This window comes from Stegodyphus dumicola, chromosome 11 (assembly GCF_044657685.1).
Source record: "Stegodyphus dumicola isolate Sdum_Otavi_A_Nest chromosome 11, ASM4465768v1".
Classification (NCBI taxonomy): domain Eukaryota; kingdom Metazoa; phylum Arthropoda; class Arachnida; order Araneae; family Eresidae; genus Stegodyphus; species Stegodyphus dumicola.
The window spans coordinates 95,095,221-95,110,809 of record NC_140778.1 but is presented as its reverse complement, the minus strand read 5'-3'; positions in this window follow the sequence as shown (position 1 = coordinate 95,110,809).

Here is a 15,589-nt window from a genome sequence, read left to right as displayed (position 1 = left end):
TATCAAACTAAAAAAATTCATTCAAGAAAGCTACGACGACATACAAATCATTAAAGACATGATTCTCGATTTTAGTCTTTTCGGACTCTCTAATAGTCTCTCTCAACGCAAAATTTATTTTAAAGTCAATTTTCTACATCCGCAGTTTGACAATATTCATTTCTCAAGAATCATCAGAGATTGTAAAGATTACTTCCCCGCAGTTGACATATTACCTATGGTTGCATTTAAATATCAAAGGACCTTAAGCAACTTGCTGACTAACCACCATGAAATAGATGAAACAGCAGAATGACATTGTAAGGCACCAATTTACAGATATTACGTGGATTCTCATCACCAGCACATAATTACTGGCAACCTGAATATCATATAAAACCATCAACTTAAAACACTAATGAGTTATGGTACAAAATTTAGACCAGTCAGAAACATGACTACAAATTTCTGTTACAAGACTTTCGAAAACACTATCAACAAAATTATAGTTAAAGCAAGCTATCAACTGAATTTACCCATAGATACCTTCTAAAAATGGAAAGCTAAAATTCTTCAACGCATATCCACCGAAATCAGTCACCTCAAGTTTAAAAGTACACTGAATTGGTCGCAAATTACATCAGATATTAAAAAATTAAAACAGCTTTTTACTATTACAAAAATAGATAAAGCAACTAATAACTTTAGCATTATATGAAAACAATTCTACGCAGAAATTATTCATAAAGAACTTCTCAACGCAACTACTTATCAATTAGCCAACCTTACAGAAACATCTATAATAAACAGGTTTAAAACTTTTCATAAGAAACTCAATATTACTTTCAATGCAAACTACAACAGATTTACTAATCTTTATGCGATTCCCAAATTCCATAAAACACAATTAAAATTCAGATTTATTGCTAATGGAACTAATAAATTACAAGAAAAATGTAGACTATTATTTTTCAATTCAACTTAATAAAATCTGTAAATTTATTTTCAATGATTGTAACACTAATCATAACAATCCTGGATCATTCATAATAACACTCCTGTCATTAATACCATTCAAACCATTAACATCCAAAACATTAATTGCTATGACTTTGAAAACTTATATACCTCACTTGCTCTAGAAGAAATCTATACCAGTCTACTTGATCTACCTAAACTCTTCCCTGATATGCTCAATATCATGACTCTTTACAAATGGGAAACCTACCTAAAATGCACACTTTTTCATAACTACATCAAGTTTCAAAATCAACTTTTTAAACAAGTCAGAGGATTGCCAATGGGCTTACATTATAGCAACTCGATCTGTAATATTTTTTTATTTGTCAAAGACTTTAACTTCCAAAAAAATCTACAACCACAAGAGTTAAATTACTACAAACACACCTACAGATATATTGATGACCTTATTACAATTAATAATTTTGATAAAACTGAACACTCCGAGATTTATCCGAATTGTCTTACACTTAATAAAACTAATAATTCACAAAATAGCATAGACTTTCTAGATCTTAAAATCATTAACTACAAAAACATTTTACTTTTTGACAAAACAAGAAACTTCAATTTCAATACTAACAAATTAATAAATTGGAACTCCAAAATATCCAAAAAAGTAATTAACAATACTATAATTAATCAAATACAACGAATTAAAATTATATGCACAGATACAATAGATTTACAACGCGAAATTTTGCTCCTTATTAAAATTCTCAAAAATAATCTAATACCCATTCAATTTATCAACCATTGCCTTAAAAGAGCAGGCGTTAAATACTCACTCTAAATCATGTAACTGATTGGGATATGATAATTTGTTCCTAAACCTGAGAAGGCGGTATAAGTTGTATGACTATCAGTTGAAGGATTTGTATATAGTGTAATTACTCAATTGTATATATTGTAAAAAGCTAATTGTCTTCAGACTCATGCTGTTACTATACTGTTACTAAAAAAATGGTCCTATTTCATGACTTTAGTCTGTCTAATAGCTCTTGAACAGTGAAAATTCCTTTTTTCCTTTCTTAAATTCTTAATCATTGCGACACGACTATTAGCCAGAAATTAATAATTTCCATTCACTAGTATTTTCAAAAAAATCTTAACGGACAGTCTTCCTCAAATAAGAACTCCACATAATACATCCCTCAAGAATTCCGAGTCCAACCCACTACCATAAATTACTTCACCCAAGTCTTACCGACTGATATTATTCAAAGCCCCCACTACCGCTAAGAATTTTCGGACACCCAACACTTATGAGTCAGACACGAAGAGAACACTTTGCCAACTCCCCCACTAGAAAGAATGTAAGTTACTTAATACCTTTTCTGGCCTTTATATCTTCATGTACATTCACTGTTCTTATTATATATTATTTTTTACATTTTTTTATATTACTTTATATTGTCTTTGATTTGTTTTTACAAACTTTGCATTATTTATCTTATTTTGTAACCTTCTATGTTTATTTCAACTTTACTTTGAATTCGATTTCATAATAACAATTTCCAATGTTTAATTTTTACAAATAATATAGAACTCAAATGCATAAACATGAAGGTGTCGGGGACGGTTACTCAGGTTATATCGGATTTCTCTACAGATTTTGCTTTTTACTCCAAATTGAATTGACTAAATTGCTTCATAAGAATAAGTTCTTTGAGTATAAGCATTGGATCATAATCCCTTCTATTCGCGAAGATATTTAGGATATTTGACTAAAATTGCCGGTTTGGCTTTAACTTATAACTCGAGTAAAGACGAAACACCTTCGTATTTACGTATTTTTATCAATTATTGTTCGTTGAACGGGAGTTGGTTTGTTCCCCTTGAAAAGTCAATTAATTTCCGATCAATGACAATGATTACATGTTTTTAATTTTCCTTTTACAATTGAAATTTTATTCTTCATGATGATTTAACTCTAGTCCCCGTTAAAACATTATTAACATTTTGCTTTCAAATTACTTCAAAACATCTTTCGAAATATAACTTACCAGTATGGATTCACTCTTTTAAAATAATTCTACTTTAATTAAACTTAGGAGATAATATAATCAATTAATCAATTTTGTTTAGGAAATAAATTATATATATATATAATCGTTTATTGCAATGCATGGTCGGAAATGCTTTCCTGGCGCCATAGTGACGAGAGACTACACAAGAAAAATAGGTACTCTGATGCTTCTTTGGCGAAATGAAGCAACTCCGATGATGGAACACAGCAATAACTTTATTTAACACTCAAAAAATGGCGACATACAAACAAGAAGAGAAAACATATTCTATCATTTAAAAATAAATTACATCCTTCGTGCGAGAGTCGCACGAGGCACTCGAGTCTGGTTTCAAATATTGCCATTCACAAATACCTTAATGTTCATCTATTTAAATTATTTAATCTACAAGATTCTAGTATTATTTAAAGCTGTTACATCCTCTCCCCCAACGGAGAGACTTTTACCGAAGGGAAAATTTCTGTAAAATTCGAAATTATACAAGCTCGGCTTGCTCAAATGTTTAAAGAGAAAAGATAACTTCTCTCATAAGTTTCCAAATTTTCAGGCCGAAAATTTTAAGTTTTAAACAAATATTTTTACACCACATTTAAATAGGAAGAAAATGGACCAGTGTTCAAATTAGTCTTCTTTTTTTTACTTGACAGCGCCTAGATCTCTTCCATGGTGGACCAGTTCTTCGGCTATATTTCACAGCAAAGCCTTTCTTCAGTTCATCTGTGCCTTTCGGATAATATTCATTTGTCATTTGCTTTCGACATTTGTTTTCTTCGTCTATTAGTAGCGGCATTGATATTGAATCGAAAGCCGAAAGATGATGATAACGTTGCATTGCAAAATGATTCTCAATATTAATTTCTTTATCGTTTTTCAAATTTTCGTAAAAATCTTCCAAGTTTAATTCCGGTGATTTAACTTCTTCTTCAAAGATATCTTTGGATGCTTTATTTTCTTCCTTCATCGGTTCCAAGATCTTCTCTTCAACTATTTTTCTCTTCCTTTGAGCTCTAAGTAGAAACGGCATTAAAATGGTATCACTAAGATTACCTTCAAGTGATAAACTAATAAAATAAGGCAGTTCAGTGTTAACAGGAAGTAATAACCTGCTATCACTAATATTATGTTCAGTGATGAACTAATAAAATAAGGCAATTCAATATTAACAGGAAGTAATAACCTGGTATCACTAATATTATGTTCAGTGATGAACTAATAAAATAAGACAATTCAATATCAACAGGAAGTTACGTTCAGTGATGAACTAATAAAATAAGGCAATTCAATTTCAACAGGAAGTAATAATCTGGTATCACTAATATTACGTTCAGTGATGAACTAATAAAATAAGGCAATTCAATATTAACAGAAAGTAATATTCTGGTATCGCTAATATTGCGTTCAGTGATGAACTAATAAAATAAAGCAATTCATTATTAACAGAAAGTAATAATCTGGTATCACTAATATTATGTTCATTGATGAACTAATATAATAAAAATACGCACTATTATTCGATCTAGGTCGGTGCCTCCAAAATAATTAGGACTGTAATACTTCTTTGGCGAAATGGAGCAACTCCAATGATGGAACACAGCAGTAACTTTATTTAACACTCAAAAAATGGCGACATACAAACAAGAAGAGAAAACATATTCTATTATTTAAAAATAAATTACATTCTTCGTGCGAGAGTCGCACGAGGCACTCGAGTCTGGTTTCAAATATTGCCATTCACAAATACCTTAATGTTCATCTATTTAAATTATTTAATCTACAAGATTTTAATATTATTTAAAGCTGTTACAGTACGAACAGTGTAAAGATATTTCTTAATTATTCTTAGCGCAGCGGAAACTAAGAAATAAGAACAAAAACATTGGATCGTCATCAAAGAAAGTATTCGAAAGTTCCTTAGGAAAGTATCCTAAACATGGGTTTGGTAGGGGTAGTCCAGTGCATTGTTCAGCAAGATCACGAGACCTCACTTGCATTATCACTTCCGCTCGGGGTACGTCAACACATTAGTGCACGAAACCCCTGTTAGAAGTCCAACAGGAACTTGTGGCACATATCGTGGCAGCTGCTAGGAAAGTCCTCAGGATTCACAGTATTTTCCAGAACATCTTATGGTCGATGTGCGAGAGATGTGATACCTGCATCAGGGCGCAGGTCGCAATTTCGAACACCTTCTTTGAGGTCCATAAGTGTCTAATTTTGTTCCTATTTTTTAATTTCTCTTGTGCTAAGCATAATTGGTGTCCGTTCTTTCTTGTGCTTTGTGTTGTTTGTACCGGCCAGGAAAGTTGTTTCGGCCCTGTTTTGCCATTTCCTTTTTCCTCGATGTCGTCTCTTTCATATATGTGCATAATTACTTATGACTCAAGTGTTGCTACTATATGATGAAATTTACAAACACGGTGGCTACAATGCTACATACTCCCATCCGAAAATATCTTTTTTTTCCTCTTGCCCTTCAAATAAGAAATGTGTGTCCTTCATTGTAAAATCTCCTGGAACTTTAATACTTCTTTTTTCGAGGACAATGGAGAAAATATTTCAGTATAGGCAGCTGTCAATATTCAAACATTACATTGTGAAAGCCATTAAAGTGATTTCGGCCATTAGCCGAAACGCTCAGAAAGGCTTAATTCGCATAAGGATTTACGAAATACATTTTGAAAAACTTAGCAAATTTTCCTTCAATAAATTTAATTACAAAAAAAATTACAGGGAACAATAAACATAGAAGAAAACAGATATTTCTTTTCCTAATTTGTTTTACTGTGTTTGATTTCTTTCTTTCTTCCTGTATAAATAATTAAAACTTATAGAATGTAACTGAAGAATGAGAATAAAATTTTCAATTGAAAACAAATGGTGGCAAAACTCCTAGTGCTGCTCTGCTGGACAACGAAATAGACCAGCAAAATGTTCCGAATTTGGAATAACGAGAGAAAATTTGAAACCTGTGCAGCCAGCGATGCAAAGAGATTGTTCTGAGAGAAAGATGACTTAAATGAGGAAATTCTGACATAATTTAATGATGTGTAAGGTTACCTCTACTGGGATACAAATTAGGAAAAGAAATAATAAGAAAAGGTTAAAATACAAAATACGTAAGTAAATTATACAAAAATTGAAGAAATTTAAAATATCTGGCATGCGTAAGAAATAGTAATTGATTCAAAAAATAAATGAATCTAAAGCTCTCAAACTTATACTCGTTTAAATACAGGTTTTGCTGATTCAGAAAGAACGTTACGTGTATATCTTCTAAAATGCTTTTTCCATCGATTGTTTGTAGTTGTTTCATTTTTTATTTCAGTTTCATTTTTTTCTCCTATTTTGCAATTTTCGCCATTGTTTCAGTCTTTTTTTAAGCCACCTGTTTATTATTACTATTATTATTATTACAACTTATGTAAAAATTAAGTAAGGAAAAGTAAGGCACTGAAACTTTGCAAATTATCACGCTCTACGTGAGATTCACGGTGGTCGCTTATTGCATACAAATCACGCCAAATTCTTTAACTTCTCTGCTTGGCTTTAGGTCCTTATAACGAAAACAACAAATTCGCCCTTTGTAGAAAAACATTCTGTCAGGCAATAAATCTACGGGGAGATTTTTCCCTATGAAACTGAGCCCAAAGTGTTATATTGTATCTAAATATGGAAGTGTTGTACATGTTAAACGTGATCGTCGTTGCATTACTTTCACTTTTTTACTACTGAAATAAAGATATACTGATTATTTTGTAGATTGGAAAACCCTCCTTCTGATCATGAAAAGGAGCAAAAATTCGAAAACGAGAAAGAACTAGGAAAGAAGCGAGAACCCGAAAAGATGCATGAACTGGAAAAGAAACAAGAACTGAATAAAAAGGAAGAACAGGAAAAGAAGGAGAAACTGGAAAAGAAGAAAGAACTGAAAAACAAGAAAAAACTGGAATTGACACAAAAACGAGAAAACAAGCAAGAACTGAAAAAGAAGCCAAAGCTGGAAAAGATACAAAAACTAGAAAAGAATCAAGAACCGGAGAAGATACAAGAACTGGAAAAGAAGCAAGAACTGAAAAAGAAGCAAGAGCAGGAAGCGAAGCAAAAACTGCAAAAGAAGCAAGAACTGAAAATGAAACAAGAGCAGAAAAAGAAGCAAAAACTGGAAAAGAAGGAAGAACTGAAAAACAAACAAAAACTGGAAAAGCAACAGAAACTAGAAGAGAAGCAAGACCTGAAAAAGAAGAAAACACTGGAATGGATTCAAAAACTAGAAAAGAAAGAAGAACTAAAAAACAAGAAAAAACTGGAGGAGATACAAAAACTAGAAAAGAAAGAAAAACTGAAAATGGAGAAACAACTGGATAGGATACAAAAACAAGTAAACAAAGAAGAACTGAAAAGGCAGAAGAAACTGGAAAAAATGAAAAAACTAAAAAACAAAGAAGAACTGAAAAAGAAGAAGAAACTGGAAAAAATGCAAAAAATGGAATAGAAGCAAGAGCCGGAAAAGATACCAGAACTGGAAAATTTAGATGAGTCCGAAAAGACGCAATACCTGGAAAAGAAGCAAAAAACGGAAAAGAATCCAAATCTGAAAAACCAGCTGGAACCGGAAAAGAACTGTCATACCCGAAAAGGAAACCGGATGAACACCGAAAAGAGCCAGAACTGGATAACGACTGTAGAACGATTGATTTAATGACCAAACGAAGCAAGACCCGAAAAAGAAAAATTGAACAAATAAATCATATACCACTGCAATAATACCACTGTAAGCATTAAATATCAACGTCAAAAAATAAACACCCTTCTTCAAGGAAGCCTTGCAATACACTGTCATAACCCAGAAGGTATAGAAAAAATCAGCTATAACCTCATTGACAAAACAGTTGCAAAAGATATAGTTAACGTAAAATTTCCTGAAGCCAGATACCAAAATGAACAATTCATAATATTCCAAAAACATTTCAACTCTGACGCCTTGATTCAAATTATAGCCCAAGAAACATAATCAAATATTTCCGAGCTAAGACATTTATTTAAACTGAATGATCAAAATAATACTGATAAATGGATCATAAAATGTCACGGTCAAACTTTCCAAAATTTTATGAGTAAAAAACAAATATATATTGGATGGCGCACCAATAAAATAACCGAGTTTATCGGTGTAAGCAGATGTCAAGTCTGTCAGGATTTCTCTCATAAGACAAACAAACCAAAATGCTCATTCTGCGGCGGAAAATATCATGTTTCTTGCTGTTATTCCCAAACTCCGTACTGCATAAATTGTTGGATTAACAATGAAAAGTATGAAACAAAATTTGACTCTTAACATCCAGCTTTAGCTATTTCCTCGTCCACATATCAAACAGAAGTTAGACGAGTGAAATCCAATACATATTATCAACAATAATGCAAGATCCTGCAGACTATCTATAGACCCTTTCCATCAATAAAAAGAATAACAATGGCATCCGCTTTCTCAAAATAAATCTTCAAGGACCAAAGACCGCCACCGACCAACTATGTCAGTATCAAGTAGATTATCTGGCAGATTTTATTATAAAACAAGAACATTATTGCATCACTGGCAAATTAGGAAGAAGTCCAAATAACTGGGCAATTATTCAACGTCATGCTTCAACTGCTGTTTTATCTCCTCGTACAGCCATATTCATTCCAAACAATAAATAGAATTCTACAATAATGATTAATACTCGACATATAATCAAAATTTCAATCAATACTAATGCATCTCAGCTTCTTATTACTAGTATCTATATATCTCCGTCAAAAATCCAAATCAAACATTATCCATACTAAATGAAATCTTACAACAAAAATAATAGTCCGCATGTTATTAGTGGAGACTTTAACTCCCATAGTACTTAATGGGGATACTTACAAACCGAACACAGGAGAAATACTTGAAGAATTTTTAAATGCAAACAATCTCATTCTACATAATCATTTTACTGACCGACCTACCTTTGATAACACCTACAATAATGATTGGACTGATCTTCTTATTTCTACAACACATCTTGATAATAAAATTAACAACACATCAATACTAGATGAACACTGAATCTGATAACAAATATATCTCTTTTGATATAACTGAATATACGTCCTTTACTACACTTACAAGATTTAAAATCAATAATAACAAAGAAAAGAAATTTCAACAAAAGTTCAATCCAATTTCAAATGACTTTCTAAATTCTATTATTCTGTGTACAACAAAAACAGAACTTAATAATATTACCAAGGAACTTATCAGAAAGTTTCAAGATACCTCAGAAAGTACCTTCTTCAAAAGATCATCAATTCTCATTATAAAAATCAACTGCTGACGAAAGAACACACAAAACACGAGCATTATGAAGAAATCTCAAATCATCGCAAACTGATGTAGAACGACTCAACCTACTTCAAAAATACAAAAAACGAAAAGCCTCATATAAAAAGCAAATAATATCTGCAAAACGTTAAGTATGGTGAAACTATTGTTCAAACAACCAGGATACGTATGGCTCATTGTACAAAATTGAAACCAACAAAATCTTCCACCCAACGCAACTTACAGTCACTAATACGGGAAATAATGATAAAAATGTTACGAAGATCACTTTAGAAAACATCCTAGATGTTATTCTACCAAACGAAAGCATATATGATGATTCAACTGAACAAAGATTAATTCGTTTTAATCTACTTCCACGAAAATGATATCCCATTTACATCCATGGAACTCAATCGAATTATTAAAAAATTCAATAACAAAAATGCTCCTGGACCAGATAGAATCTGCATTCAAATTATACATAAAACTAATCGTAAGCTAATTCAAATCTGCAATAAATGTCTTCAACTTTGTATTTTTCAAGACTGCTTAAAAACAGGACAAATCACACTCTTCCTCAAAAAGAAAAAAGCTCCTGATAATCCTAATTCCTATCGGCGAATTAACCTTCTTCAAGCTCTTGAAGAAATTCCTGAACGTTGTATTATAGGAAGACTTGAATACCATTTTCACCATCAAAAATTCATCAAGGAAAATCAGTATGAATTTAGGCAGCAAAAATCTACCATTCATGCAACTCCTAAATCAAATCGATGTTAATAAAATCAATAACTTACACTCCGCAATAATCAGCTTAGATCTTAAATCAGCGTTTGAATCATTATGGCAGCCTTCAATTAAAGAAGCACTTAGAAATATTGAATGTAATTATAATATCTATCAAATAATCAATAATTTCCTTGATAATCGCCATAATCTCATTTTATATAATAATACTTTAATCAGAAGAAAACAAGTTCGTGGATGTTTACAAGGCGCATGTATGAGCGCAGAAATATGGAATATTACATTTAATAAAATTATAAAAAGTGCCTGGCTTCCTTTTGCTAAAATTACTGCTGTCGCCGATGATGACGCATTTGTTATCAGTGGAAGGTCCCATTTAATCCTTCGAAGAAATTGTCAAGAAATAATAGCCATATTTAAGCAAGAATGCAAGAAAATTAAACTTGAAATTTAATCCTCCAAATCTAGAATCATGACAAATAATAAACCTGGATAAAATCTTACTAAGCAACCTTCTTTTAAAATAAATGGCGAAAAAAAATCAAGCATACTAAATCAATCAAATACCTAGGAAGTTATAATACATGAAAACAACATTTTATCGAATATCTCAAAGAACTTAAAATTCGTACACATTCTATAAGTCAAAATCTTCGACATGTGCATGCCACAAACTAGGGTTTAAATCGCCATATCACCAAGTTCCTATATCGTACAGTAATAACCAAAATGATTACCTACAGCTCTGCCATCTGGACATTCCCTATAACCACAAGAAAAAAAATTCTTACCTCAACACAACGACAATTTACACTTAATATTATCAGAGGCTTTCGAAATACCTCCAGTACTACTCTTAATATCTTAGCTGGAACTATTCCACTCCATGTCGAATCCATTCAGGAAGCAATTTATTCTACAATATATCAACTTTGCCATAATATTACTTATAAGAAAACCATATACATCACAGAGGATTACGAAATGTGCCCTGCTCCTTACAATAGACATCTCCTGTTGTATCACGCACAAAAATAAAAACAGCAATAAACACTAAAACTAAAAACAATTCAACTGAAGTATTTAATTACAGAATCAAATATTAATACTGACCTTCAATCTGCCATCTATGCTATCTCTAACCCAGAAAATCAGACTTCTATTGCTTATGACATCAAAAACCTCTCTAAAAAAACAGATAATTTAAAAATTCATATATCATGGGTAAGAGGCCATAGTAGAAATGCCGGTAACTTAACATTCGACAAACTTGCAAAGAAGCTGTTCCTAATCAAGAAAGCAATTTTCTATATACGAAATTTCCCAAATCTTATCTTCGACTGCCCATAAAAGAACAAATTACCCAAATATGCCAAGAACAATGGAATAACGCATCTACAGGTCGAGGAAATTACTAGTTCTACCGCTATTGCAATACTGACACCAAGAGTACATAATCCTTTTTAACATCTAATATTAGTGGCCATGGGCCATATCGTGTTTATTTTCATCAAAGAAACTTAATAGACACAGACTTCTGTATATGCTGCTAGAAAGGAGACAGTGATCACTAACTTTTCTCATCTCCTCTCAAGAAAACTTTTCATATTCGCGCAACCAGAAATATTGATATATCATTCAAAAGAACAATCAGCAAACTTCAACATCTTCATTCTAATATGAAACAAATTCACCAAAACTTAACACAAGTGGATTAAATCTATGCAGAGTAACCCCATCTACAACAGACGAAATATAACAAAATATTTAATTTTCACGTTTGTAGAATTTTAAGATAATTATCGATCTTTGTCACAAATACTTATTTGTACTGATCGTAATAAAAAAAGCCTTGCAAAATCCATAATAAACAGAATGAAATAAAAAAATTGAGTCGTCAGAGTAAACTAGAACTGAAAAGGTGAGTCATGATATTGATCTGCTGTGTCATGACAAAAATGAGCTATGAATATTGTATGAGTCATGTAAAATATATGAACTTAAACGAGAAACTTTTTATGATCTCTGTAATCATGAACACTTTAGTGACTTATGAACTCTGCCTAATGAATACTGAAAACTATTTGTGATCATGAACTCTAAAATACAATTTTATTCTCTTCTACATGTTATACTTCTATTTTATTAATTTTATTATATGATATATCATATATTTTCCTATATTTTAGCACTTTATTCAAAATTATAATTTTATTATATGATATATTATGTACTATTCTATACTTTATGTATTAAGGTATATTTTATTTCCCATATTTTAAATATTATTCAGTATTTGTCATGATGTATTCTGTTTTAGCATTTTATTCCAAATTTGGAAAATTCAAAATTTTGTTATAATGGCACATTATGTGTTATTGTATACTTGATGTATTATTCTACATATATTTTTCTTCTATTTTAAGAATTATTCCAAATTTGCCATATGATATCTCTACATATAATAAAAGAAAGAGTCTGTCTGTGTGTTGTGTGTGTTTCTTTCGTTCGCGCTGCGCGTAAGCTAATAGACACACGGCTACAAAATTTGCTACATAGGTGTATCTAGACAAGGGCCAGTGCACCTCGAAGCGATTTTTTCGAAATTCGAATTCGAATTTTTTTTAATTTTATGTTTTGTGACGAAATAGCGTCATTTTGAGACATAATGGGCTATAGGAAAGCGAGATTTTTCTCTACACACTCCATTTTCAAATCGTCATGAAACGTAAGCACTTAGATATTTTACGAACTTAAAATAAATTTCTTGTTTCAATAAATCGATTAAATACGAATTTAGTTAACAAATAGAGCTTAACGCATTTTCAACGGGATATTTTCTAAAAAAGTTTATTTTTAAAAATGTGCAGTTTATTTTTCTTTGATTTTTGGACACGTTAATCTTTCATCCTTGCGACTGCTTTTACAAAAAGAATTTTGGAAAACTGATAATATTTTGTACTTTTAAAAATATTTTTAAATGAAGCTTCCGAGTACACTTCGCACATCTCACATCTTTAAAAATGTGATTTTGGCAACATTTTTCCTGTCTTATTGTTGTTGATATATTTTTGATGAAATCGCATCATTTGGAATAGTTTCATTCTTTTAGAAATAAGGGTTTGGCAACAATTTTTCATCGTATTTCTTATGTCACTGTTTTTAAGAAATTGGCATATTTCATTGTCATGTATATATATATATATATATATATATATATATATTACATTTTTATTGATTTTTTTGATAAAGTTGTTCTGTAGGGTAAAATTCTGCGAGGAATTTTATGTTTTTTGAGTTGTTTTCATGTTAATTTTTGCTTATTTCACTGTTTGTAAGATACTGAAAAGTTTTGCATATTTTTTTTCTTCAACGGAAAGTTGGTTAATTTTTTATTAGGATAATAATTATTTGCATTAAGGGTGTAGGGTTTATATTTATTTTAACTAACATTTATTTTAAGTTTAAACTATCTTTCCTGTCAAGCCTTACTTTCCCCTGGAATTGCCAATGCCAGAGTATGTAAATTTTAATAGAACGCGCAAAGGATTCAATTTGTCAGCGGAATTAATCTGAGTTAAATAGAAGGGAAACGAGTTCGAAGGTGTGCTTTATTGCTTCACGAGCGTGGAGGTGGCTAGTTAGAAATTGAAGAACCACGCGTTTCGGCCTGTGTGCTTGCCTCGGCAGATTGTTAATTTTTCAACGTAATATTCAGAAGTTTGCTGAATTATCAGCGGTATCTTAGAACGCGGTGAGGTTAGTTACGTTTAGAGAGCCTCGTAGTTAGTCACTTGTTATTATTCTTTTTTTTAGTTTCTTATTTTTATTTTACCGCCGGGTCGGCGTAGTTTGTGAGCGTCAAGAGCACGCATTTGTAATTTCTAAAGTTGAATAAAAAGGGATTTAAACCCTTCTCAAGACTTTGTCTACTTTGCAGTTCTTTGCAGTCACCACTATTGTTGCGTGCAGGTTGGAAGCGCGCAACATAACATTAGCGCCCCAACACTTGTCAAACTGAAATGGCCGAAAATTGGATGGAAGTTGCTGGACAACAACAAGAAATGGCAAGCCAATTGGAAGGATTTGGATACCTGGTCCAGACGATGACAGCGTCAATCAAGCCAAACGTCAATTTCGACGGAAATAATTCCGTGGCGATATATCTAGAATGCCTCGACAATCACTTCCAGCTCTACCCTGTGCCTGAAAGACAAAAAGTTGCCATCGCCACATCTGCACTAAGAGGACAGGCCGCGCTATGGTGGACGAATATAGGCAAATTTTTTAGGGGCCAGACATATACATTTGAAAATTTCAAAAAATCCTTATTAAAGGCCTTCCCAATACTGAAAGTTTGAGCAAGGCTAGAAGCCGAACTGTATAGTTTTTATCAACGGAATATAGAAGAGTTGACGAACTTTATTCTGCGAAAAATTAAGCTGACGGATATGCTGTATGGGAAGAAACCCGACGCAGAGATTATTGAAATAATTTTACGAAGATTGTTACCTGCTGTTCAAGACTACTTCGAAATTAGAAACCCAAGCACATTGCAGGAGCTCTTCGAATTAGCGGTCAAGTTCCAAAATCGCAGAATAGCGGAAAAAGCTAGAGGGGCATCGTATTCTCAAAGTATCCGAAGGCTATCTTCAAAAGAGCAGACCAGAAATGCAAACCGCTCTTATGGGGGGAAGAGCTATCAAGCTAACACATCGAAGCTCGAAGGTCAAGGCCCAAAAAGGAAATTTGAAAACAACCGTCTGCGTACCCAGAAGGCAGAAGTTGAAAGAAAAGCTTTAAACGAGTAGAGGGGCCTGTGAAAGCGAGGGTCCAGACCCCGGAAGTTTTGAAAAAAACCCTCAAGAAGACACTTAAATACGGTCATCGTAAAGAACTCACAGTTACCAATTATACAAGTCCTGGTTGGCGACGTACCAGTAGAAGCCCTCATCGATACAGGAGCAGAAGGTAATTTTATGAGTGATATTTTTTTAAGAAGAACTTTAATAGGTTTCGATTATTTAAAAATAAAAACACAGAAATCATAGCAGCGCAAGAACAAACTTGTTATTGTATTGGAAAACTATCTTTAAAAATTCAAGTTCAAAACGAAAGCCTTAAAGTATTAATTTTTGTAGTAAAAAATTTGCAGAGTCCACTTATTTTAGGTATGGAGTTTTTAAAAGCCGCGAAGGCCAAACTGAATTTTCAGGAAAGTTCTATCGTGCTGGAGATGGATCGCAGGGTGGTGGAACCAGTGGAACAACCGCAAGTTGACCTTAGCCGTTTGAATGAAAGTCAAGCCATCCAGCAAGTGGTGAGTTCTTTTTCAAACTTGTTTTCAGAACGGCCTGGTAGCTGTCAAAAAGTTACGCATGACATACAGTTAACTGCCGACAAACCCTGTAGGACTAAACCTTACCGCTATGATAAACAAAAAGACCAAATCATAGAAGAACAT